Source organism: Lagenorhynchus albirostris, chromosome 13 (assembly GCF_949774975.1).
Source record: "Lagenorhynchus albirostris chromosome 13, mLagAlb1.1, whole genome shotgun sequence".
NCBI classification, from domain to species: domain Eukaryota; kingdom Metazoa; phylum Chordata; class Mammalia; order Artiodactyla; family Delphinidae; genus Lagenorhynchus; species Lagenorhynchus albirostris.
The window spans coordinates 52,489,990-52,515,045 of NC_083107.1; the positions used below are offsets into that span (position 1 = coordinate 52,489,990).

The following is a 25,056-nucleotide window of genomic DNA, read 5'->3' on the forward strand; positions in this document are numbered from 1 at the left end:
GGGGGAGCAGCATCAGAACAGGAGGGTCAGGAACAGGAGCCCAGTACAGACTCTGGGGCCATCTTGGCAAGCTGACCAGAACACCAGGCAGTTTTCAATCTGCTGCCTCTGTGCTAGGACTGGGAACAAGAACGTCAGTGTGAGCACTCTTTAAGAGTAGAGTCTTGGTTTCTTACAGCTGTTCAGGAAGCTCCACTGGTTTTCAAACCAGCTAAGGGGGTTTGTTTTCCTGGTGTAGGACCCCAGGGCTGGGGTGCTTAATATGTGGCTTGAACACCTCACTCCTCAGGGAGGATCCTTGAGCCTGTGATATTCCCCCCTCTTCTAGGTCACCTGCTAGGGGTGTGGGTCCCAACTAGATCGTTTTTCCTCGCCTCTCACCAGACTCTGTGTGGTTCTTTCTTTATAGCCTTGGTTGTAGAAGAGCTGTTCTGCTAGTCTCCAGGTCATTTTAAGTGTGAGTTGCTTTACATGTAGTTGTAGGTTTGTTTTTTGTTTTGTTTTTGGTTTTTGTTTTTTGGGGTTTTTTTTTGGCCATGCCACATGTCTTGTGGGGATCTTAGTTCCCAACCAGGGATTGAATCCGCACCCTCAGTAGTGAAAGCATGGAGTCCTAACCATGGGACCACCAGGCAGTTCCCTGTAGTTGTAGTTTTGATGTGTTCATGGGTGGATGGGGGGGGCGGTGAGCTCAGTGTCTTGCTACTCTGCCATCTTGATCCTTCCTCCCTGCCATGGTATTGTGTTTTTAATTTCAAATTTAACTTGTTCATTCCTAGTTTATAGGAAAGTGATTGACTTTTGTACATTAACCTTGTATCCTGCAACCTTGCTATAATTGCTTATATGTTCCAGGAATTTTTTTGCTGATTCTTTCAGATTTTCTACATAGAAAATCATGTCATCTGTGAACAAAGTCAGTTTTATTTCTTCCTTCCAACCCTGTATACCTTTTCTTTTCTTTTCTTTTCTTTTCTATTCTTTTCTTTTCTTTTCTTGTCATGTTGTATAAGATAGAATTTCCAGTGTGATGTTGAAAAGGAGTGGTGAGAGGGGACATCCCTGTCTTGTTCCTGATCTTAGTGGGAAAGCTCTAGTGTCTCACCAGTAAGTATAATATTAGCTGTAGTTTTTTTTGTAGATAGTCTTTATCAAGTTGAGGAAGTTTCCTTCTATTCCTAGTTTACTGAGACTTTTTATGATGAATGGGTATTGGATTTTGTCAAATGATTTTTTGTATCTATTGCTATGATGATGTGACTTATATAGCCTGTTGATATGATGGACTATATTAATTGATTTTTGAATGTTTAAGCAGTCTTGCATTCCTAGGGTAAATCCTAGTCATGGTGTATAATTCTTTTCATACGTTGTTAGATTTGATTTGCTAATATTTTGTTCAGGACATTTGTATCTATGTACAGGAGAGATACTGGTCTGTTGTTTTCCTTTCTTGTAGTGCTTTTGTTTGGTTTTTAACTATATATTTTGTGAAATTGTAATGTGTCTTCTCTATGTGTACACTAAGTACTGACAAATTAAGAATACTTTTATTGTTTTTGTGTAAATATGTACTCCTATAAGCAGTTCAAACAGTATAGAGTAGTCTAAAGAGCAGTGTAGAAAATTATCTGTACTCCACCATCCAGAGGTCACAGTCATTATTTTGGTGAACATGAGTCCAAATATATCTGTGTTGTGTATGTTATACAATTTAACATTAATGAATACCTATCTTTTTCCTCACTCTTTTATGTGTTATAGATAATATCATTTTTTAAGGACTGCTGAATGCTATTTTATTGCATGTGCATATTTTATGGTTCTTTTATAGAATATGAATTTTTCTTTCCAGGGTTATTATTAAGCACACAGCTTCCATCTGTGAAAACAACTCCAACTACTAGTTACCCCTAGTACTTATTTTTCAAAAAAAATAGTGTTCTGCCTTATAGTTTTGTTTATATGTTATAGTGTCTACCTTGCTCCCTTCCTAAGTGTAAAAGATTCTTATTTTAACTCTTGGTACAATCTGTATGTTTAGTAGTATATCTCAAATCCCTGTTTTCTAATTGAACACATCAAGTTCTAGCACTTTCAAGTGAACTTATTAGATCTCTCCCTTTCCTTTTCCCTGTGTTTAGAGTCAAGGCTGAGTACTTGATTAAAGTGTTTTTTGAATGGAGGAAAAGGTAGGCAACAAAAAGGGCAAGACAGGGTTTGCTAAAAAACATCACAGTTACACCCAGGGATTCCCTGTAGTGTGTCTCCAGGACTCATCGTGGAGCGAATCAACTAGCATTCACAGTGATTATGGAAAGGAGATTTTATGTTCTGCCTCTTGATGACATATTTTAAAAAAGTGGTGATGATGGTTTTTCTGAATATAGAGCTGACTTAGAAATAATCACAATACTTAGGTGATGTTTCAGGTCTTTCTCGGCTGCTCATTTTCCTTCTTCACATAATTTATTTTAGTTTTTATACCTACCCTTTTATGGCAGTGAGCTATAGGAGGAGAAGTAAGTATCACAGTGATTGGTGAGGGGTTGTGGTGGTGATGTAGTCACTGCCTCCTTGGTAGGTGGTGTGTACAGTGCTAAGTATGAGAGCATAGACTTCAGAGTCCTACAGTCCTGGGTTTGAACGTCAGCTCTGCCTCTTGCTAGATGTCTGACTTTGGACAAGTTTCTTAATCTCTCTGAGCTTCAGGTTTCTACTTAGTAAAATGAGAATAATACCTGCCTCTCAGGATTATGAAGTTTAATGAGGTCTGTACTGTGCTGAATATAATAAATAGCTCAAAATAGTGGTTAAGAATATGGGCTCTTGAGTCAGGACTACCTGTGCTCGTATTGTAACTCTGCCCTTACTAGTTGCATAACCTTCAGCACATTAGCTAACCTCTCTGTACCTAGGTTTCCTCAGTTGTTATATGGGATGATAACAGGGTGGTTGTGAAGATTAAAGACATTAATATGTATGCAGCACAGCAGTGTCTGACCCTGTAAATTCTAACACTCATTATACTATTATTTTATTATGGCTAATAATGTCTTCTTTCATTCTGAAGGGGTTTTACACTTTATGTCCAGTAGGATAAAATTTCATCTACTCTCTTGTTCCCAGATTCTCACTGAATTTATTGTTCTTGAGCTTGAAGCACTATTAGTTTCCACGTGTCATATTGTTTAGTGATATGTTTTCTCATGAGATTGAGAAATTCCTTTTAAAATTAAAGAGTGACATACAGTGATTAAAGGACTGAATAAGGATATTTGATAAAAAATATGGTTTGTCATAGCTGTTCATAATCTAAGACAGACTTAGAGTTTTGGTTGAAAATGCCTTGAAAATTGTTTGTGCTATAAAATTTGAAGTTATAAGAAAGTTTTTTATATAAGGTATAAGTGATTAATAATTTTTAAAGCAGTTTAAATGAGAATTTGAACACTTCAAAAGGCATTTGTTCTAGAGAGCCTATGATAAAAATAAATATTTTCTCTGGAAAACCAGAGTCAGACTCTTCATTGATTTCGATAATGATGGAGCCTGAAGGTGTCAGACAGTCCCAACACCCTCCCTCCCCCATTCCATTTTATTCTTGCCGAGAAGGGTCCAGAAGTATGACGTGTATATGTTTTCATTTCAGTCATGGATTGTGTAAGCATGTGAGAAAATTATTTTGCTACCTAGTTTTACCTTGAAAGTTAGCTAAACCAAGTCATAATTAAATTGTCTGTGTTGGGATGTGTTTTTGAATGGTGTTTTTGCACTTTCGGAAATAACGTGTGGCAGTAAAGTAATCATTTTTCCTTTTCTTCCATAGGTGAGTTGCCAGATAAATTTTATTTCTCATATTTATTTTTGTTGAGATTCATACCCATTAACTTGTGAAGTTATATTTGTATTATTTAGTACTGCTGGTTATCCTGCCTGCTACCTCTCCACAATAAATTATCCTGGCTTCTGTGCTTTTATCAGTAGGTCACTGACTCATAGAATGTGATTTCATAAACTGGGAATTTGTGAAGAATTAAGTTACAGGAATTAAAACTCTTAGTAAGAATTTAAAATAGTTTGTTTTTCGTAAAGAAAAAAAATGGGGCGGGGGGGTAGTTACTCCCCTCAAAACTCAGGAACCGGGCTTCCCTGGAGGCGCAGTGGTTAAGAATCTGCCTGCCAATGTAGGGGACACAGGTTTGAGCCCTGGTCCGGGAAGATCCCACATGCGGCGGAGCAATTAAGCCCGTGCGCCACAACTACTGAGCCTGCGCTCTAGAGCCCGTGTGCCACAACTACTGAGCCCGTGTGCCACAACTGCTGAAGCACATGCGCCTAGAGCCTGTGCTCCGCAGCAAGAGAGGCCACTGCAGTGAGAGGCACGCGTACCGCCAGCGAAGCGTAGCCCCTGCTCGCTGCAGCTGGAGAAAGCCCACGCACAGCAACGAAGACCCAGTGCAGCCAAAAATAAATAAATAAAATTAAAACAAAACAAAACAGAAAAACAACTCAGGAACCTTGCCTTCAAATATTGACTTTAGGAGTTTTACTTGGGAAAACTATTTTTACTTTATAGTAAATCACTTTGTGTTGTATTACGTATTTCTAACTTAAATCATGATGTACTTTTCGTAGAGTTGAATAAAAGAAGATTTTTTGTTTGTGTGTGCTGCGTGGCATGTGGGATCTTAGTTCCCCAACCAGAGTTCGAACCCATGGCCCCTGCAGTGGAAGTGGGGAATCTCCACCATGGGACCGCCAGGGAGGTCCCAAAGTAGATTTTAGTAAGTTCTTTGATTCAGAATTCTTTGTAATAATGTCCCATGTATTTACTACTGCTTATCAAGTGCCATTACACCTCTTCTTATTTAGCTCTCATAGTAAACCCCTGGTTGTATTATTCACATTTTACAGGTTTGGAACCTGAATTGCAGGTTGATACGAATGAAAGAATTAGTGGAATGGGGACCCAAGTCCAGGTTACCTGATCTTAAATCTCATGCTATTTCCAGCACACGTGCTTTGCACCTCTCTGTTGTTTAAATATGGTGTTTCCAGAAAGTTTGGCTTAAGGAAATAAGCTTGCCTATTTTTAACATTCTTAATTTTACCTTTTACCTTTGATCGTTCATTTGGAGATGGTGGAGAAAATAGCAAAAAACGTCTTAACGAAACTGAGTTTATATTCAGATTAATCCATTTTCATCTGTTTTTTAGCATTAAGGAATTTTCCTAAGTCATACATGATGTAGTATTGGAGGTAGAATACCCTCAAAAGATCTAGTCTAACAACCCGTGTTCCAGAAGGGACTTGAGGCTGCATGATCAGGCCAGCCAGATTTTGTTCTTTGTGGGCCCTAAAACTCTTTTAGATAGTTTTGTAAAGGTAGTGAAACGCAACACCTCTTTTGAATTTTCCACCTTCTTCAACTTTTAAATGTTTTCAAATTCAGCATGAACTAAATTTGTCTCAATGCTAAGTTGAAACTAATTAACTACTTTATTAACTGGTAAGGTTTTTTTTAAAGGGAGCATTCTGGAGGAGTAGAACTCTCTGGGGTTAAGCCGCCCTTGTTATGTAACTAGACTGCAGACTAGTCATATGTTCTCATCAGCACCCAGATGAGCCTGAAATCTCAGCAGGTGACAGGAAATAATCACTTAGGGATTCCCTTTGGCCTAACATAGTTTTATATGTTGAAGAAAGTGGAGTAAGAAAGAGAAGATCTCTCCACCACTTCTACTATGCTATCCTGGGGGTGTGACCTTGCTGGAGCAATGGGTTAAATGTTATAGAATAATAGTGGCATGAACAGGAAGGAAAGAGTTTGAAGGTGGAAACTGATTTCTTGGATTTGTAGGGGAGGAAAAACTCTTCCTTGACTCTCTTGAGCTCTCTGGCTGGACCTGAAAATTAAACTAACAAAGACAAATTAGCAGAGAAAAGCATACAAATTTATTTAATTATGTTTTACATGGCACAGGAGCCTTTATAAGGAAGTGAAGATCCAAAGAAACGGTTAAGCCTGAGTGTTTTTATTCTAGGTTTGTTGAAGAGTAGAAAGTTGTGGGAAATCATGATAGGAGACATAAAGGATATGAGCTAAGGGTAGTAAACTGGGGGAAACAGCAAGCTTGTGCTTTCGGATTCCTCTCAGTATCCCCCCATCTTTGGAGATAAGGGTGCTCCTTTCCTCCAAATATAAGGAGGACACCTCTCACATGAGAATCTTACGACCTGCTTTAGGGTAGAAAGGGAAGCGAATCCTTCCTATACTTGCCATTTCTCGGATTCCTTCAGCTTAAAATAATTATTCTGTCAAAGTGGCATATTTTGGGGTGACATATCCTGATTCCCTTTACTTTCTGATTTTGCTTCCTGTTAGCTGAGGAGTGTACTCCAAGGGTAATTTGTGAGTGGTTATTGTATTCTTGCTTGGTCCTTCTCAGAATGACGTTTTTAACTCTTCCCAGTTTCCTTGGGAACATAAACTAGATGTACATTAAGGGGATAGACCTATCTTTCCTCTAACAGTAGAACATAGAGGTCCATGTTTCCATGATTAACATAGGTGTGGTACAGGCTTAAAGAAAAGTATTATTCACTATGCGAATTCTAAACACAAAATCACAAGTTAAAAGCTCGTAATTGAAAGGATGATCAGTTGCTTTACCGGTGTTCTTTGTACTGTAAAAAGTTCGTTTTGTAGTTCCTGAGTTCATGAGCTCTCTTGTTGCTTTTAAAATGCAGTTAAAATGGAATTTGACTTATGAAAATTCAGGTTAAGAAAAGATTTTAATAAGTCCACCTACACATGAAGCAGAATCATGGTTTTTTGGTTCAAAGCCCCAATTGGTTGTCATTTGGAAATAGTAAAGACTTAGATATGTGCTCTTGGTATAAATGCCTGAATTTGGTGTGCCAGAAAATGATATTATTCTTTGAAATTTAAAAATCTCTCCTCAACGGATAAGTATAATTTAGTTTGTTGATAATATTATTCTTTATAGATTCAGGTTTTCTTTACATTGGGTTAAGGGATGGGCATTCTTCCTGAATAGACAAGACTGAAAGTTTCTAAGTCCAGAATTGTGGTTAGCAATAAGGATCTGGAAATTAAATATACTCAGGTCATGCAAATGTATGTAAACTAAGGAAATATAGTCTATAGGCAGCGAACTTGGGGAAATGAGAGTCAGTTACATGAAAAGTTTCTTTTCCTTTCTTTAAATAGCTTTCAGGTTTAGAGGCATACTTAGGAAAATGTTTTAACCATGAAAACTGCTTTGTTCAAGACTTAGGTCTTGACAAAAGCATGCGGGTCTGCGTATTACTTTGCTTAAGAGATGGTTGGTAGTGATGGGGGAGGAGAGAAAGGATTCAAATGTATTTCAGCAGCTTTGCAGGATAGGGCAAAGCCAAGAAAATAGCCATGCTGTGTGTCTTAAAGGGCCCTAGCGTGGGTATTTCACCTTGAAAGGGGATTAGCATTGGAAGTCTGTGATCATGTCAGACATTTGAAATTGAAGGTGGCTGTTGAAAATAACTCTTAACATAACTGGATTCTAGCAGTCTTGTTGGTGATGAAGTAAGTGGAGGGAACAGGAAATGATCTGTTTGCCATCGCTTGAGCCACAAAGCCAAGAAACTTAGTGTTTGGGAATGGAGACTTTAAAGGGCAACAATATTGGGAAATGTTTGATAATTCAAATCAAAGAGGCTTTTTGTGAAAAGTGCAAAAGGACTGTATACGTGGGAATATATACATATCATTGAATTTTTGCTTTTAATGTCCCTTGCCACAGTTACAATTGAACCTTTTGATTACTTCAGTAGCCACAGGTCATATAATGATTTTTGCCGAACTGTAAGCCTAGGCAACTTAAGTACATGTCTCATGTAAACAGTCTTATTCTGTGAGTTTGTCCTGTTGCTTGTATTTCTGTCCTTTGAAATCAAGTTTTAGAACCTTTGGGGGGAAGTTCATGGACAACCAGTAGCTCTTTCTAGTACATGGACATGGCTCACATTTCTGTGGGTAGATTACAAATGTTGCACTATATAAATTCATCTGGACTATCAGGTAAAAAAAAAATACAGTATGATTTGGCTGCCAAAGAACATCTATTACCTCTGCACACTTGTGCTGCTAACAAATGAACACTTCAACAAGGCAGCCTCTGAGAGATAGGCAGCTTTTGGTAAAAAACCAAGTGAACAGGAAATGTTTTTCTTGGAGGATTTTAATAGAGAATATTAAATGATTTGTGGTGGATTTTATTTTCCTGAAGCACCTTCTACAACCCGAAATTCAGTCATATATTGTGCTAAGGGATGGGTGCACTGACCTTGTCAAAAAAGTAAGCAAGGATTTCATTTGACTTTGTTTTGTTAGTTCACAATACTCATGTATATCTGGATCTCTAACCTTGGCTTTTTATTACCTCTGTAATCCTAGGCAGTCATTCACTGTGAAAACACTCGTGTTTCTCTTTTTTCTTTGTATTTGTTCATTTGAAAAGCCTTTCAAAAGGAATTGCAGCCTGCATGTGATTATAGCTATCAGTAGCACTTAAACTAACTGCTGAGATGAAACTTTTCTTTGGGGGCCCTGCTAATTTCAGATATCAATAGAAAAAGAAAAATTTTCCCCATTAAAACACCCGACTTTACTAATTGGTAGCTGCTCTTTGGGTTGAGTTAGATTCCTCAGGGACGGCATTTGATAGACTAATTTTTGACATTTTAATTTGACAAGAAACAATTCAGGGAAACAACTTAGGCATGTGCCTAAAGTCTTCTCTTGCTATGATTGTGATACTCAGTGCAGGGAATGCCTTTGAACGTCTGCAACACTTTGTAAACCCTGTGATCCATTTAATATGATAGCTCAAGCTCCTTGGCAGGTGTTTTCATAGGAGCTTCACCTAAAATACTCCTACATGGTTGAAAGAATTTTTTCTGTAGATGTCAGGATGTGGGGCTAATGCAGTAAATACTAATCTTTGTGACAAAAACAGTATTCCGTAAGGACAATAAATTCAGGTATAAAATGTGAAAACTTTTTGGCCTCTTTTCTTTAATTATGTTATAATCTACACCTTTCTAACTCAGAAGTATTATTTGCTTTAAAAATTTTCCCTATGGCATTTGAAAATGGTGGAAGAGACTAATTTCAGTACAAGTTATTTGGTGTGTATCTCTTTCTATATAATGGAAAATTTACATTTTTAAATAGAGAAGTTAAAGGTTGAAGAAAATATAGAGTGCATACACAATACATAAGCATGCATGCTAATTTATTTCTGAAAAACTGTCTTAGAAACCTGCGTTTCTCCAAGTATTTTGGAGAATATTTAAGGGCCAAATTGAAACCGAAGCATGTGTTTGAAAAATATCTGCTGACAGAAGCCTGGTTTCTATGCCTGAGAAATAGGTGAAAGAACAGAAAAGAGTGCTTTTTAGTTTCTTCTTTGTGTGTGTGTTTCTAATATGTGAGGTTTTGTTTTTTAACCAGTAGATAAGGTTGGAAATGGATACTCTCAAACTTGCTCATGATGGTAGTGATTTATTCCAGGTGAGGAAAATGCATTCATTTCACTACCAGTGTATCCCCCTGAGATTGGGGTGGGTGGATGATTCGGAGAAGTAGACTGCTTAGGGTTGATTGGTTATGTTCTGTTACTTCTTTACAAGTCATTATTACTTTGTATCCTACATAATTTAGTGAAAAAAAAAGTTTTAATAGATTTGCCAGTCATATATGTGTATGTGTGCACTTGCTCACTCTCTCTTTCCTGAAAACATTTATCTGTTTCCCTTCCCTTCCCTTGCCTTCCCCGCCTCCCTTTCTCTCTTCTTTTTTTCCCCCCTCCCATTTAAATAAGGGAAAAAGAAGGAAAACATCTTTCATAGCATTGTTAAGAATGCCTATGACTATAAATGATTTGTTTTGTTTCATGAAGACTTATGATTTAAATCACTTTTATATCCATTTTTAGTAAAATCACTTATGACATCTAGCAATTCACTGTTTATAATTTCTCATAAAGAAGAAACACCACTATTCAGTTTTCCTCTAGGAATAAAAAGTCAATGTTACATTAACACATGTACACTGGAGTTTGTATTCTAACATCTTTTTGTTTTTGTTTTTTTTAACTTTCAGATGAAAATGATGTTGGAATATGACACCAGCTGTGTGATGTGAAACATTAATATTTAGAGATTGTAACTTTACTTGTAATTGTCCTAAGTTTGAGTTACTACACTAGAAATTAACAGGAAAAATTCACTGGAGCCCTTTGATATAAAATGTATTTTCAGAAAAACATCAAATCATTTAAAATTTACTTTGGAATGGAGACTTCATACTTAAAACAAACTTAGGGGAAATGAAATAATTTAAAAAGTTCTTTCAGCCATTGTGCACAGTTACTGTTGGATGTGATTGCCAGCACTGGGGAATCAGGAAGTCTGTAGTTTAAATTCTTCAGGATCAGATTATATCGCAGATTTTCTTTACACATGGTGTTAAGTACATATTAAGTGACTGCTATAACTTTCTTTTCCTTTCTTACCTTTGGGAATCTCAAGAACACAGCTTTAGCTTTCTTCTTATTTTTGTTATCTTTATATTTGTTTTTAATTTTCAAGAGTTTATACCTTCAAGCTACAGCATGACTGTGTATCCAAACAAACTTCTAACTTTCTTTAGTATATTGTGTTTTAAAAATTGTATAAATATCTACTGGCCAGGTTTAAGAATTTGGGGCAGGAAACTTTATGAAGGGATAGGGGAGATGTCATTACTTTTAGGTAAGATTAGACCAGGAGATGATGTTTTTTCATTTGTTAGTTTTGGGATCTTTCCCCCCCTGCTTCTGATTTCATCTTAGCATTGTTGAGATAAAATACATTTGCCCAAAATAAGGCCCAACAATTAAGATTTAAAATTGCCAGGGATACCAGAAGAGATATTAGAAGATTTTAAGTTTTAGAGAATGTTCAGTGACTTTTAATAAGCATAGGCTTAATTAAAGAGGTTGCGGTGAATGTCATTAACCAACTAACATTTAAGTGCCCTAGCTTGTACTCTTGCTTTTTTGTGGAATGAAAAAAAGTGATGACTTAGTATGATTCTTTACAATGACATTGAAAATTATGAGCTATCTGTTTCTGGCTTGTCCTAGTTCTACTTTTATTTCATTTGAAATGTATACTAAATCTGATGCCAGCACAAAGCTTGTCCATTTCATGTGTCTGTTTATCATTTGCATGATTTTGAGCAATAAACATTCCTTGACAACAGCATCACACTTTGTTTTTACCAACACTCATCTTTACTCCAAACATGAACACAAATTGGTTTTTATCCATGTTAATGAAAAAAACAAATTCTTCTATTTCAGTGAGTAAAACAGAAAAGCATGAGATGCTGGGAAGTCTGGAATCAATTAAGTTAGCAAAGTGTGTAGGAAAAAGACAGCAGACATGGAAAATGATCATATCAAAATGACTTGTTTTATAGAAATAGAAACTTGCAGACTAAATGGTGAATAAGAAATTAATTTAGGAAATTTCTGTTTATTTAATACTTTAATTTTACTTAATACATTTGATTTTCAAACTGTAGAATATGTATGTGAGAATACTCTTAGTCCTTATCTGAGTGTGGGTCTGTGTTAATTAATATTTACTTTGATCCTTTCTGTGCCGTATATGTTAACTGGCCTTAGAATAAGATCTGAAAATACAAAGATGAGAAATTACTTGAACCAACTGCACAGAGTTGAAGAACAGTACCTTCTAGGTGCTTAGAAGGCAAGACAAGACAATGCAGACTCCAGTGAATTGTTTTAGTTTGAAAATATGCACAATTGTGTGGCAAATTAATACATTTCAGTGGTGTAGCCACAGGGAGTAAAATGTTAAGGAAGAATCCGATTTCTTTGTGCAATAATTGGAAGATCATGCTTGTTCTGGATGCTTCCAAATGTCCTCATTTTGACACTTTTATTTTAAAATACTGTTAACTTCAAGGAAGTCCTGGCTCTTGTTTGTGCTTTGTCTTTTGAGGTATGAGAGGAAATCAGGTGTTTTGAGGTATCAATCCTTGGCCCAGGGATCCTTTGTATATTCCAATAGAGTATAAAAACCTAAATGATATTGAATGTTCTTTTCCATGGATGGTTATATCATTAACTATGTACTGTTCATCTGAATGAATCCTAATTTGTTTAGTTTCTGATGTATCTAACCAGATGACTTGACAGTGAATGCTCCTCCCTAAAACATAACTTGTTCTTATGCTTCTTTGGCATCTCCTGCTTTGAGTTTTCCTCAGAAACCATTACATTTTCATAGACTCAGATCTGAGGAGAAATAAAGTAGACCATCATGCCAATTACGTTAACCTCTGGGAACAAAAATGCTTATTGATTGACCTTCACAAACAACTTTCAAAAAGCTCCAAAGCTGGGCTTCCCTGGTGGCACAGTGGTTGAGAGTCCGCCTGCCGATGCAGGGGACATGGGTTCGTGTCCCGGTCTGGGAAGATCCCACATGCCGCGGAGCGGCTGGGCCCGTGAGCCATGGCCGCTGAGCCTGCGTGTCCAGAGCCTGTGCTCTGCAACGGGAGAGGCCGGAACAGTGAGAGGGCCGCGTACCGCAAAAATAAATAAATAAATAAAATAAAATAAAATAAAAAGCTCCAAAGCTTTCTAATTATTGGGAAAACCTGTGAAAAGATGATTGGGAGGCGAGAAGTGGGCAGAGTGTAGGCATCTAAGTAGAAAGAAGCCTGGCCTAACAGTACAGAGACCAGTTTTTCCTTTTTGAGTCTTAGTTTCAGATGATCTTGATTTAATTTTATTTACCTCTTTGGTTCTTTCTAACCCCACAGGTAAAATGAGCAGGGTACTTATGATCCTGACTTCCTTATAGGAGTTAAAGCACTTTTAGAAAACTATAGATATTATGGGAGTGCAGAAGATTCATATTATTTACTTCAGATTGACTGAAAATGACCTTGAGGAAATAATACTCACTTGTAGACTAAGCAAAGAATTCTATGGCAATTTTTCATCTCTGCATTGAGCCAGTTTGACCAAATTATCAGACAGGATATGGACAGGTGCCACTGCACTCAGCTATTTTCCCTTTTGTGAGAGCTCTGAGTTGAATGTTTCTCTGGGCAGCTTTGCGAATGTTTCTCACTGCAGCTTTTTCTGAGAGTGGCATCTGGCAGTAGATTGATTTAACCAAGTCTGAGGTTTGCTCTTTTCAGAATGTGCTCTCTAGGCAGCTTCTATGTGGCTCTGACATGACCACATACTGCTGCTGCTTTTCCTGCCTTCCAGCACCACATGTGAGGCTAAGGCATTCTGACACCTGCCATTTGGAACCTTTACTTGCTGAAAAATGTCAAGATTTTCAGACAAGATGAAGACAGATATAACTGATCATTCTTCCCTTTCTCAGGAATAGGCTGAGGCATTTGTTCATAAATGGATGAATTGCTGAAGTGGTATAGTTCTGTTAGTTTGGAGAGAGGCACACCGATTTTGTACAGAAGAGTCAAAGGTGTTTGTTTATGTGTTCTTATTCACCTTTGTACCTATTTGGCATGATACTAATTTGCTGTTAGTATAAACAAAGGTTTTAGTGATTACTTTTTTGGATTTTATGGGATAAATGGTAAGAGCTGGGGTCAGGGGGTGCAGTTTTCCTTGCACCTTATTGTTATCAAGAACCTCACTAGGAAATTGCAGATTTTGGAGGATGGGCTTCTGTTATGATCATATTGTCATACAGATACACACACTGATGACTGTCAAATTTTAAATGACCAGGAGTAAGACCTCCTGCTTGAGGTCCTTGCTGCTGCTGCTTCCTTTTTTTTTTCATTGAGCCTTAGTGTTCTAAGACCAGAGGACTGATTGCTAAATAAGGACAGGAAAAGTAGTGTAACCTGCTGAGTTTGTTCCTCCTAGTAACTGGTATCTAACTGGTTGAAGAAGGGACTTGAACATGTTATAAAATGAAGGCTTAAAAACCTATTAACATTATTTTGCTTATTCCTACCTTTCAATCTTATGGATAAATTATAATTGGCTGTATGCTCTTGAGTAAACTCTTTCCTTTATTTCTTACATTTTGATCTTTATCTTGGATCTCAGGGCCAGTAACATCACAGAGATGATGATAGCTTAATTTTGTGTAATTTGGGAAAGATGTTCCAATAACTTTAGTTATTTTGAATTGCAAAAAATGTAAAAAGGTTGGATGAGATGCACTGTAAGTTTTATTAGGAGCCAGACCATGTTGAGAGACTGTGGATCCCTTGGGAAACTGTATTCTCTGACATCTCTTTGGACAACTTCTTAAGTGGCTTTGAGCGGCTCAGTGAAAAAAGGAGAATGAGTTTTGGCCAGCAGGCTTCTTCCTTGTATTGTAATTTATAAAGACTAGTAGAATAATAAAATCCCATCTCCAGCAACTGAAAGGCAATGAGGACTAACGGCTTTTATGAGCAGGGTCCATGAATTGGAACATAAATATTTGAAAACATTTCATAGCAGAAGCATGGGAATTCTTCAGTATACAAAACTTCTTGCTTTGGGTCCTAGGTTGACTTGAATTATATAAAGAAGGATTGTTGTTGCACATTTAAATGGGTTTTCTTTATCTTTTCACTGGATCCTTCTTATCATTATAGTTTTTCCATAAAATCACAAAATCTGTATCTTAGGTCATGGTTATAGAAATAGTGTGTTCATATAAGCTTCTTTTTCTTATGATTTGTTTTGTTATGATTTGTGGACATGGATAATCATCAAGAGGTAAACGTGTAGTAATTTGGGTTTCACCCTGGAAATGAATCATCTTAATATTGCTTATACCTGAATCAAACATATCCTATATTTTCCTGAAGTATGTTTTATACATTTGCAAGTTATGGTCCTAGACAAGATTTGAATTTTAGCTGCCATCTTTGGCTCCTCTTCACTTAAGGTACAGTGAATTTTCAACAAAGAAAGGGCTGTACTGGTATATGAATTGTTTTAAAATACCCTGACATGAAGACTAATAAAAATATCAAAATAAATTAAATGTATCTTTCAGGTAATATGCTCTTTTTCTATAATATCTTCTATGGTGCACCATTTATCTTTATTCCCATTAGTTTGTAAGGTGGACATATTTCTTATATTCTTAAGAACGGTGTCAAAAGCCTTGGACTGACCAATGCTTCTGAAAACGCTGACATGGGTCCATGTTCTTTAATGCCAGCATGCCATCCAGCGTTCCCAGGCAGGCCCACCTGCAGCTGAATTTATTCATGCCATAATGTATTAAAGCCAGTAAGTTGCAAGTTCTCTTTTCCCTCTCTCATAAAAAGAATAAATATGTTTAGGATGGTAGTTCTGATAGGCTTTGCTAAAACAAAACAAAACAAAACAGAAAAGCAGATACTATGCATGACATTTACATATTGCTTATTGCAGATGGAAACCACTAAGCTTTCACATTTTTCAAGGGTTTACTATTTCTTTTGAATTTTTGAGGCATTTTTGTTGTTGTTGAGAAAAGCCGGCATAAAGCACTTGTATTGCAATAATAAAACTTGAAACTCATATGTAGTGTGGAGGTAGGGGAGTAGGCAGCAGTTTCTCTCACCACATCACTACACAGGACAGCAGAGGGGTGAGAGGGAGAAGCCAGGAAACTCTGAGATCAGCAGGGGGAGCTGAGCATCAAAAAACAGGAGATGCTGAAGCTGTGATGACCAGCATCATTTTCTTAAGACAACACTCAGGGATTTGTCATGATGGCTGGGCTTTCATGGGTATGAAGTGTCTACAAACAGCGCCTTCAATTTAACTTTTGATTAAAGTTCTTAAAATTTAGGAAGTGGAGCTTGGATAGCTATGAGATTACAAAAGTCCTGAATATCCATTAGAAAAACCACAGGATGGAAAGAAAAAAAAAAGCCAGGCCATGAAGAAGGCTTCAGAGGTCCCTGCTAGCCCAGGGACAGACCCTGTAGTGTCCAACATCTCAGTGAAAATGATCTGCTTTCAAAAGGCAGAGGGTTAAGGGGAGGGGAGGGTGGGGCAGTGGAGGCCACTTTAGTTTGGGGTCGGGCTTTTCATTCAACCCAAGGATGTCTCTCAACTTGGAGAATAATTCGGTCCTCAAGAGTGCCTCAAATCAGCTATGGCTCTGCAGCACAGCAGCAAGAATGTTTAATAGATATATATAATAGATAAAACTTTCATCCAAAATAAAATAAAGATTCTTGCACCCCACACACCAGTTCCTATTCTGAAGTCAACCCATTACTTGTGCTGTTAACACTTGACTAGTACTTAACTGGAAACCTAGACCCAAAGGACTGAAACTCAGTCTTCACCTCAAAATGAAAACAAACTAAAATGAGTAACTCGAGGTTTATGTAATGTAGTTCAGCTCAACATACATACCAGGAGAAAGGGGAAGAGCAAAGCTGGTGACGGAACACATTCAGCCAAGGAAGATGCTTGTACAAAGAGTGTAGTGGAATTTCAGGAAAAGCTCCGTATGGACTCGCTGTGCACATCTGGAGGCGCCAGATCCTTCCATGGCACATCCAAGAACGGGGAGCTCAGGGAGGAGGCCGTTCCTGTCATTCCAGTTTTAGAAGCTCCACGTCAAAGATGAGAGTGGCATTTGGTGGGATGACGCCTGGGTGCCCAGCAGCACTGTAGGCATAGTCTGGGGAGACAGTTAGTTTGGCTCTCTGACTCACGCTCATCTGGGCAACCCTTTCTTCCCAGCCTCAGATCACCTCCTTCTTGCCCAGCACAAACTTAAAGGGCTTGTTTCTGTCCCTAGAGGAATCGAATTTCTTTCCATCTTCAAGCATCCTGGTGTAGTGCACCACGCAGGTCTGGCCGTGCTTGGGGAAGGTGTGCCCGTCTCTGGGGGAGATGGTCTCCTCCCTCCACTGCCATGGCGGTGGAGGCGGCGGATGCTGGGCAGCGGGCGGGCGGCGCGACGTGTGGAGTGGACGGAGAGTGGGCCTGGCGGCAGCGCCGCCCCTCTATCTTATCCCATTGCTCAACGGCGCCGCACGCACGCACCACCGCATGCCCCACCTGAGGCTTTAGAACACTGGCTCTCAAAGTGTAGTCCTAGACTTCATCAGTATTTAAAACTTTTATGTTTCAAAAGACCATTAGGAAAATGACAAACCAAAAATTTGGAGAAAATATTTGCAAATCATGTATCTGATGCAGGACTTGTATTTAGAATACATAAAACACTTATAAGTCAATAATAAGGAGACAAGCCAAATAAAAATGGGCAAAGATTTGAACAGATATTCTACTAAAGAAGATTGGGAAAGGCCAACAAAGACATTGAGTAAGTGTTCACATCATCAATGATTTAAAAATGTAAAATAAGCCAGAAGTAGATACCACTTCATAACCACTAGAATAGTTGTCAAAAAGGCAACAGCAAGTATTGTCAAGGAAATGAACAAACTGGAGCCTGTATTCATTGTACTTAGGCAGTTTCTTAAAAAATTAGACATGAATTTACAACCCAGCATTTCCACTCCTGGGAATATATCCAAGAGAAATGAAACATAAGTCTACACAAATATTTGTAAATGAATGTTTATAGCAGCATTATTCATAATACCAGAGAACTTGGACCAACCCCAAATTCTATCAACTGGTGAATGGATAAACAAAATGTATTTCTAGAACAGTGGAATACTATTCAGCAATAAAAAAGAAGTACTGATACTATAGCATGAATGAATCTCAAAAACATTATGCTAAGTGAAGAAGCCAGACAGAAAAGACCACATATTTTATGATTCCATTTATATGGTATGTCCAGGCAGGTGAATGTATAGAGACAAAAAGTAGATTAGTGGATACCTAGGATTGGAGATGGGAATGAGGACTGCAAATGGGTGCAAAGGATCTTTCTGGATGGAAATGTTCTGAAGTTGGATTTTGGTGATGATTGTACAACATTTGCTAAAAGTCATTGAATTGTATACTTAAGATGGGTGAACTTTATGAAATGTAAGTTATACCTTAATAAGACTTTAAAACCTATATGGTCCCAGCAACATCAGCATCACCAGTGAACTGGTTAGAAATGCAAATTCTCAGCGCCAGTGAAGCAGAAGCTCTGGGGGTGGAGCCTGGCAATGTGTGTTTTAACAACCTCCAGCAGATTCTGATGTAGGATTAAGTTTGATAACCACTTGAGAATCAAGGAAGGTTAAATGGAGATGTGAGTAGTTTTGGTACAGCTTATGTACTTTCAGTCTACCCTGTTACTGTAACTGTAGGAAAGGTTTGAATTAAGGACTGTTGTAGTAGAGTTAAAGAAAATTACAGGGCAGTGGGAGTAAAAATAAACTGGCCTTTCATGTTCTTGATATGACCCTATGAGAAGCTTTATGATTGTGATGTTTGTGTACCACATATATTAGTAAATTCCTGTGTTCTTTTAGGCTTGCTGTTACTTAACAAACATAGCATAAACAGGTTCATTTGCCATAACGACAGTTGAAGTTTAGATCCTTGAAAGGAATTATTTCTCCTAAATATTTACACAGTGTAATATAGCAGAGCCAGAAATGTGCAGTGATCCCAAGAAAGTAAAGATCTGACTATAGATAAAGAAGTAAATGGAGCAGCCAGCTGAACTGAACAACTCATTTTCTCCCTCCATCTGTTCAGTGTACTTTTGAAAACCACGATTAGAAAAAGTGGTTGATCTAGAGTCGTCATCTTACATTTGGCCTGTGCTTTCAGAGTTTGTTTGGTTTTTTTTTCCCCTAGCATTATCTGGGTGGCCAAAAGAAATTCTAAAGTTTGAGGCTGCCCCAGAAAAGAGCCTGATGATTCAAACTGGAGACAGCTGGTTGGTGAATGTGTTAAGTGAAGTTTGTAGATAGGGTCCCTTAAGTGGGCGGTGATGACTTCTGCAGAGGTATAAGTTCACGTCAGAGGAAAGTAGAGGTTGGCAGGGTGGGGGGTGGGAGGCAAAAACAAACATCAGACAAGGGAGGAAAAGAGGAGTGAGTAACAGGATGTGAGAACTGATAAAATGTATGTGATTTATTAGTGGAGTCCACTGAGCTTTTTAGCAGTAGCATTTGGAAGAATATTAGGGAATGTAGCACAAACCATTGTTATTTCCAAAACTTTATTCAACTGTAGGTAAAAAGAACTGGGCTGTTACTTGCTGGCAAAGTATATCTTGGCTTCTGTCTCTCTCTTTAATTATTTTATTTCTCATTATCTTTTTCCCTTTGCTTCTCTCTTTTTTGTTCTTTCTTAAAACTTTTAATAATTCACATTTTATTATTTAGCACTTATTATTAGCAAAATATTAGAATATTATAACCCTCTAAATTAGTAATTCTGATTCTGACTTCTGTTATTGGATGGATAATAAAGGAATAAAATATCTTGCAGTAAGTTTCATTCTGAAAAGTCTATGCCGTAGCAGTCTGAATTCCACTTATTTATTAGTGGATAAATTCCTATAGATGTACTTAAGCTTAAAAAAAACATAGGGATAGAAAAGAAAAAAATAAACAAACTTCTCCCTTTGTAAGAAAACTCTCCAGTTCATACTCTTAGATTTATATCTAAATGTAGAGTTGCATTTGAACAAGAATAAACAAACAGATAATCTGTTATTCTATGAGTAAATACAAGCTGAGTACCTAAAAATTTGACCGTTTTGGAGTTAACTGCAAGAATCAGGAGAAGCATACTTTTTGGTATGTTTGGGGCAGTAGGGATGGCAGGTAGGTTGACATCATGTTCTTTAAATCAGGACATTTCAAAATGTTGATGAAAGCACAAAAATTAGATCAGTATTTCTTCCTTGCCCTCTTAGTTTTTGGGAACTCGTTAGTAGCGAACATGGAATGCTTACAGTACTGCTGCAAGCAACAGCCTCTTTCACAGTTAGTGTTCCGCTCTTTTTTTTTTAATTAATTTTACTTTTTTGGCTGCGTTGGGTCTTCACCGCTGCACGTGGGTCCTCTCCAGCTGCGGCAAGCAGGGGCCACTCCTCCCCGCGGTGTGCACACCTCACATTGCGGTGGCCTCTCCCACTGCGAAGCACAGGCTCCAGGTGCACGGGCTTCAGCAGTTGTGGCTCACGGGCTCCAGAGCGCAGACTCAGCAGCTGTGGTACACATTCTCAGCTGCTCTGGGGCATGTGGGATCCTCCCGGACCAGGGCTCAAACCCGTGTCCTCTGCATTGGCTGGCGGACTCTCAATCACTGCGCCACCAGGGATGTCCCAGCGTTCTGCTCTTCAAGCCTGCTTTTCGTGTCTTGGTTCAGTGGGGCCCTTGTCCTTGTGCCTAGTCTAACACCACTTAGGCATCAGGCCTTGTGGTTGGTTGCTGCTGTGACTTTTTTCCTTGAGCTCCCTTTAGTGGTACTGTGCAGTACTTGTAACAACTTCATGTTGGACTCAAACATAAATGGGGAAAAAAAAATAAAGGAGGAATTTTTGTTTTTAAAAGGAAAACAGAAGATAGTGAAGGGAAGGGAGAAAGAAAATAAAAGGAATGCTTACCCTGAGAGTGGTGGAGACCGACAATTTCTGCTGGTTCCATTCTTTGTCAGAAACTGCTTCTACCTCAGCAGAGGGACTCAACCTACAAATAGAGAGAAGCTCTCCATCTTTGTCCTTCAGTTTGTTAATTGGCTTTCCCCTTGATGGCATTTGAAGGTACCAGTGATTTTGTCAAATTGAGTGGCCCACTGACAGCAGTAAAAGTGATTTAAGTGTAATATTTTTACACATTGTGGTACATTGTAGCAGCTCAGCATCATTGTGAACATAAACCAGAATCAGATTCTCATGTGGAATGAATACTATTGTTATGTTTATGGCCCAGAAGAGTCGGTAGCTGTTACTTTGAGGAACCCCAAATTCCAAATTACAGTTCTGTTTGGTAGTTGCTAATTTGGGGTTGTCCTTTTTAGGTTTCTTTTGTGGCTAGAAAGTGTTCATCTGATATGCTATGAGACACTGAAGGAAAAGTAGCCAAGGGAATTCTGTATTGTTGAAATACTGCTCAGTGGATGTGATAAGATGTCCATCCCGGGATATACTCACCCTCTGTTTGGTAGACATTTTAAGTTCTCACAGGCTTGTTATGGGTCCTCTGTGTAAATAATTACTGTACCATTGCTAGACTCGTTCTCTTTGGAAAATGCTCATTCTTTGAAAGATAGCTTAGAATTTTTTTTAAAAAACTGTGATAGTTGGAGAATGGCATCTAACTGGTCTTCCACCAGATGGTGCTAGTGTTACATACCTACATGTAAATTTGGTGCCATTGAAATCTTGAGGTGGTGTATTTCTGCTCTTTTTCTTTTTCACCATATTTTGCCTTTAGTGTTTTTTTTCTCACACACACTACTTTCCTGGTATACAACTGTGTCACCTCACACCTTTTCTGTTGTGGGTAGTGAATTGATTGTGCTGTGGTGTTCATGAAGAATAACTTGGGGGTTGGATGCACAGGCCAAGGACTAAGTACAACTTTAAAATGTATATTATATGTACTTTCTTATAAAATTTTTCATTGTGCATTTGATTTTTATATGACCTGTATGTACAAATCACGAGTTATTCTTGACCTTTCTTTCATGTTATAAAACAATATCATAAAATATTATTATTTGAGGTTTCCTAGGAGTCATGTTTGGAAGTTATTACTAACAAATGACATATTTACCCACACTTAAGTTCAAAATAACTTTGATAACTTTAAAAGAAAGTTTGATTAAAAAAAAAATGTTGGCTATTATGCAATATTGGATCTCCTGGCCAGGTAAATAATGGTCATTTGAAACTTAAATTTTAAACTTTTTCTTTTTACAAATAAATATTACAGTTATTGCAGAAAAATTTAAAGAAATAAAAATTGTTTTAAAGGAATAACTCATAGTTAAGTACTATTAATATTAACATAAACCTTTTTTTCTTTTGTATATACCTATATTTTAAAAATATCAAAGTTGGTCTCATGTCTTACTTTTATAACCAGCCTTTCCACTTAATACATTACAACAGTAATTTTAAATGACAGTATAGGTTTTCATTAAAGAACTCTTTAATGATAGGCATTTTGGTTTCAGTTTCTTTTGGTCGGAGCTATGCTGTGATGAATAACGCTGTTTAAATTTTTGTGTAAATTAAAATTTCCTTCATATAAATTCTTAAAAATATAATAGCCAGTTCAGAAAGAATGTATATTCTTGTGACTTTTGATCTATATTTTCAAATTACCATCCAAAAGAGTTTTACAGTTTAAATATCTTTAATAGTATAGGATTTTATTTGTTCCCCTGCTTCCTTATCATCACCAGATTACCTTAGTTTTTAATTTATTTTTAATCAAAAAAATTTTTTTTTTGGCTGTGTGCATGGCTTGCGGGATCTTAGTTCCCCAACCAGGGATCGAACTCGTGCCCCCTGCACTGGAAGCGTGGAGTCCTAACCACTGGACTGCCAGGGAATTCCCATGTTAGTTTTTGAAGTGACTAGGTATTGCTTATTTGAGGCTCCCTGAAATGACAATTCATCACTAAATAAAGGAATTTAAAATTGCTTTGATTTTTTTTTAGAAATAAGTATCCTTTAAACATTAAACCCTAGAGCCCCTTTTATTTATGGTGGTTTGGTTTTTGGCCTTGTCTCCTATCCCCAAAATACAAACAGCTATCCTTTCATACTTCAAAACAGGTTCTCATATGCAAAGCAAAAACTTAAGATCTGTGTTGATTAACTTTTTATAGCATTTTCTGTTACTTGTTGAGAAACTTAGGTCATTTACCTACCCTCTCTTCATATGAATGTTTCTCAGCCTGAAAATTTGGAAAAACTTTTTAGATAAATTATTTTTAAAACTTTAGTGAAATGAGCTGTGCATTTAGTATCGGAGCTTTTTAGTACCTTTTTTTTTTGGTGGGCAGAAGGAAAAGGAAGCTTCTAGATATTGGTAACACTTAAGCAATTCTAGTATACTTTTATAAAAAATGAGAAATCAGTTTTTATTAGTTTAAGCAAATATATCCTGGCTGATTTTTGATAGCTTACTAAATATTAATTGTGTTTTCATTTAAGTAGGTTAACTTTGAATTGAATTTTCTTGTTAACATAGGAAGCCTGCAATTTATTTTAAAATAAGAAAAACAAAAAAGATATTTTCATATTTGGGAAATAAGAAGAGGGGAGGAGACTCATACAGAGGCTTCAAGCAACCTTGTAAGTGAATGTGAAATCTATTAGCCCAATAACTTAAAAAAACCAGCTAGTTTTCCTCTCTCATGAAAAAAATTCTCCCATCTCAATTTGGCAAAAGAAGTTGCCCTTCTTTTACTGTCAGAATGAATAGGCACTGTAAGAAAAGTACTTGCAAGCGCGGTTTTAAAAGATTCATCAACATACAATTTATCTTGGTAGAAGAGACTTATAAACTGTGGAGATATAAATTCTGTGGTTTAAACATATATTTGTGTAAAAAATAAAGTACATTATATTGATAAATGATCAGATTTATGTAACAGCATTGAATTTTACTTGAGATAACAAAAATTGGCATTTTTAACTTGCAGGGTTTTTGTTAAAATTTTTTAAATGAATTTAAAAGTAAATCCATCTATATTGTGGGCATTTCACTTGTTTTTTAGGTTATGAGTGTGTGGTTTATACGTATATATTTTCAGATTAAAAAGCCTAGAAAGACTCTAGAAAAGTGCTGAATTAGATAAAGTGCTTTAAAAATTATCAATTTAATTCTAAAGAATTAGCACATTAACACATAGATCTGGTAAAACGTTAAGTCCAGTGGTAGCTTCTGAAGTGTACTTTCATATATTTAAAGTTTCATATACGATATGTATCTATTTAGGCGTTTGTCTAAACAAACAATTTGAAAGGGCTTCAAGTACTGTAATAATCTCAAAACCTTTGAGTTCAGTTAGAACTGTGTCAGTTAAATTCCCCGAAAATTATAAATTTTACTCAGAGTCTTGTCTGCTTTATGGCAAAATAAATAAAATAATCGAATTGCTAAGATTATGAGCCTAATTAGTTTACACCTGAGTGAAATTTGTTTTGTGACATATGATACGTATTAAATGTTAGATATCTGTATTTTGTGCAAAGTTTACTTTTGCTTTCCTCAAAATATACTAGAGATAATTGGAATAATTTTCTAATAGTTTATTGGGAAACTTCCTAATAAACAGAAAGTGCCTTGTGAAATCTAGCATACTTTCTAGTTAATGTCTATCCTTGAACTCTAAATAGGAAAGAAAAAAAGGAAGGGGGGAAAGGCTATAACTTTTGTTCTTAGCAGCTTCTCCTGGAAAGAATCATCACCACTCCCAGCTTGATTTCTTTCACTTAACTCTTGCCACATATACTTCTTAGATCCTTATATGTTTTATATTGAAGTAATCAGTGTTGAGCTTTTTCTCTTCATTTAGATTATTTAAGCATTCTGATCTGTGCGTAGTACTGAACAGTTTATTGGACCCATGCTGTCTAGTAACTAAAGCATATGAAATTTACTGCATTTTGTATTGATTTAATATTAATGTTAATCTAAAATCTTTGGGTGCAGCGTGTCACATCTGTTTTGTATTCCTCTGTTTAAAAGAAGTGGCAATTTGGTATTTGGAGGAATATTTATTATCTGAGTGTTTTTCTTTGCAACAGTTTCCCTCAGTCTTTTGAGAATTATAACTTCCAAGAGACAGTGAATCACCCAGCAAATTCTCAGGTACCCAACTGCTTAAGCCCACAGTTAATGGGAACTTTTATTTACCATTTAAGTTCCTTTGCTCAAATAGAGGTAATTTTGGAGGCTTCTGGCAATGCCAGAAAATAAATTTGTGGTAAGATTTTTTAAAATATTCTTTTCTCTGCACTTCACAGATACTCTGGTTTTTTAGAAAAAAATTTGTTAGGCTGAGTGTTCATTTGTGTTTGAA

At 37.0% G+C, this 25,056-nt stretch overlaps 1 protein-coding gene and 1 pseudogene across 5 annotated transcripts in view; one reads left to right on the forward strand and one right to left on the reverse strand.

Moving 5' to 3' along the window:
• The window catches only part of SRBD1 (S1 RNA binding domain 1), a 221,141-nt gene that overhangs the window by 86,264 nt on the left and 109,821 nt on the right, over positions 1–25,056 (forward strand). The window lies entirely within an intron of this gene.
• Positions 16,543–20,770, reverse strand: LOC132531873 (peptidyl-prolyl cis-trans isomerase FKBP3-like; annotated as a pseudogene).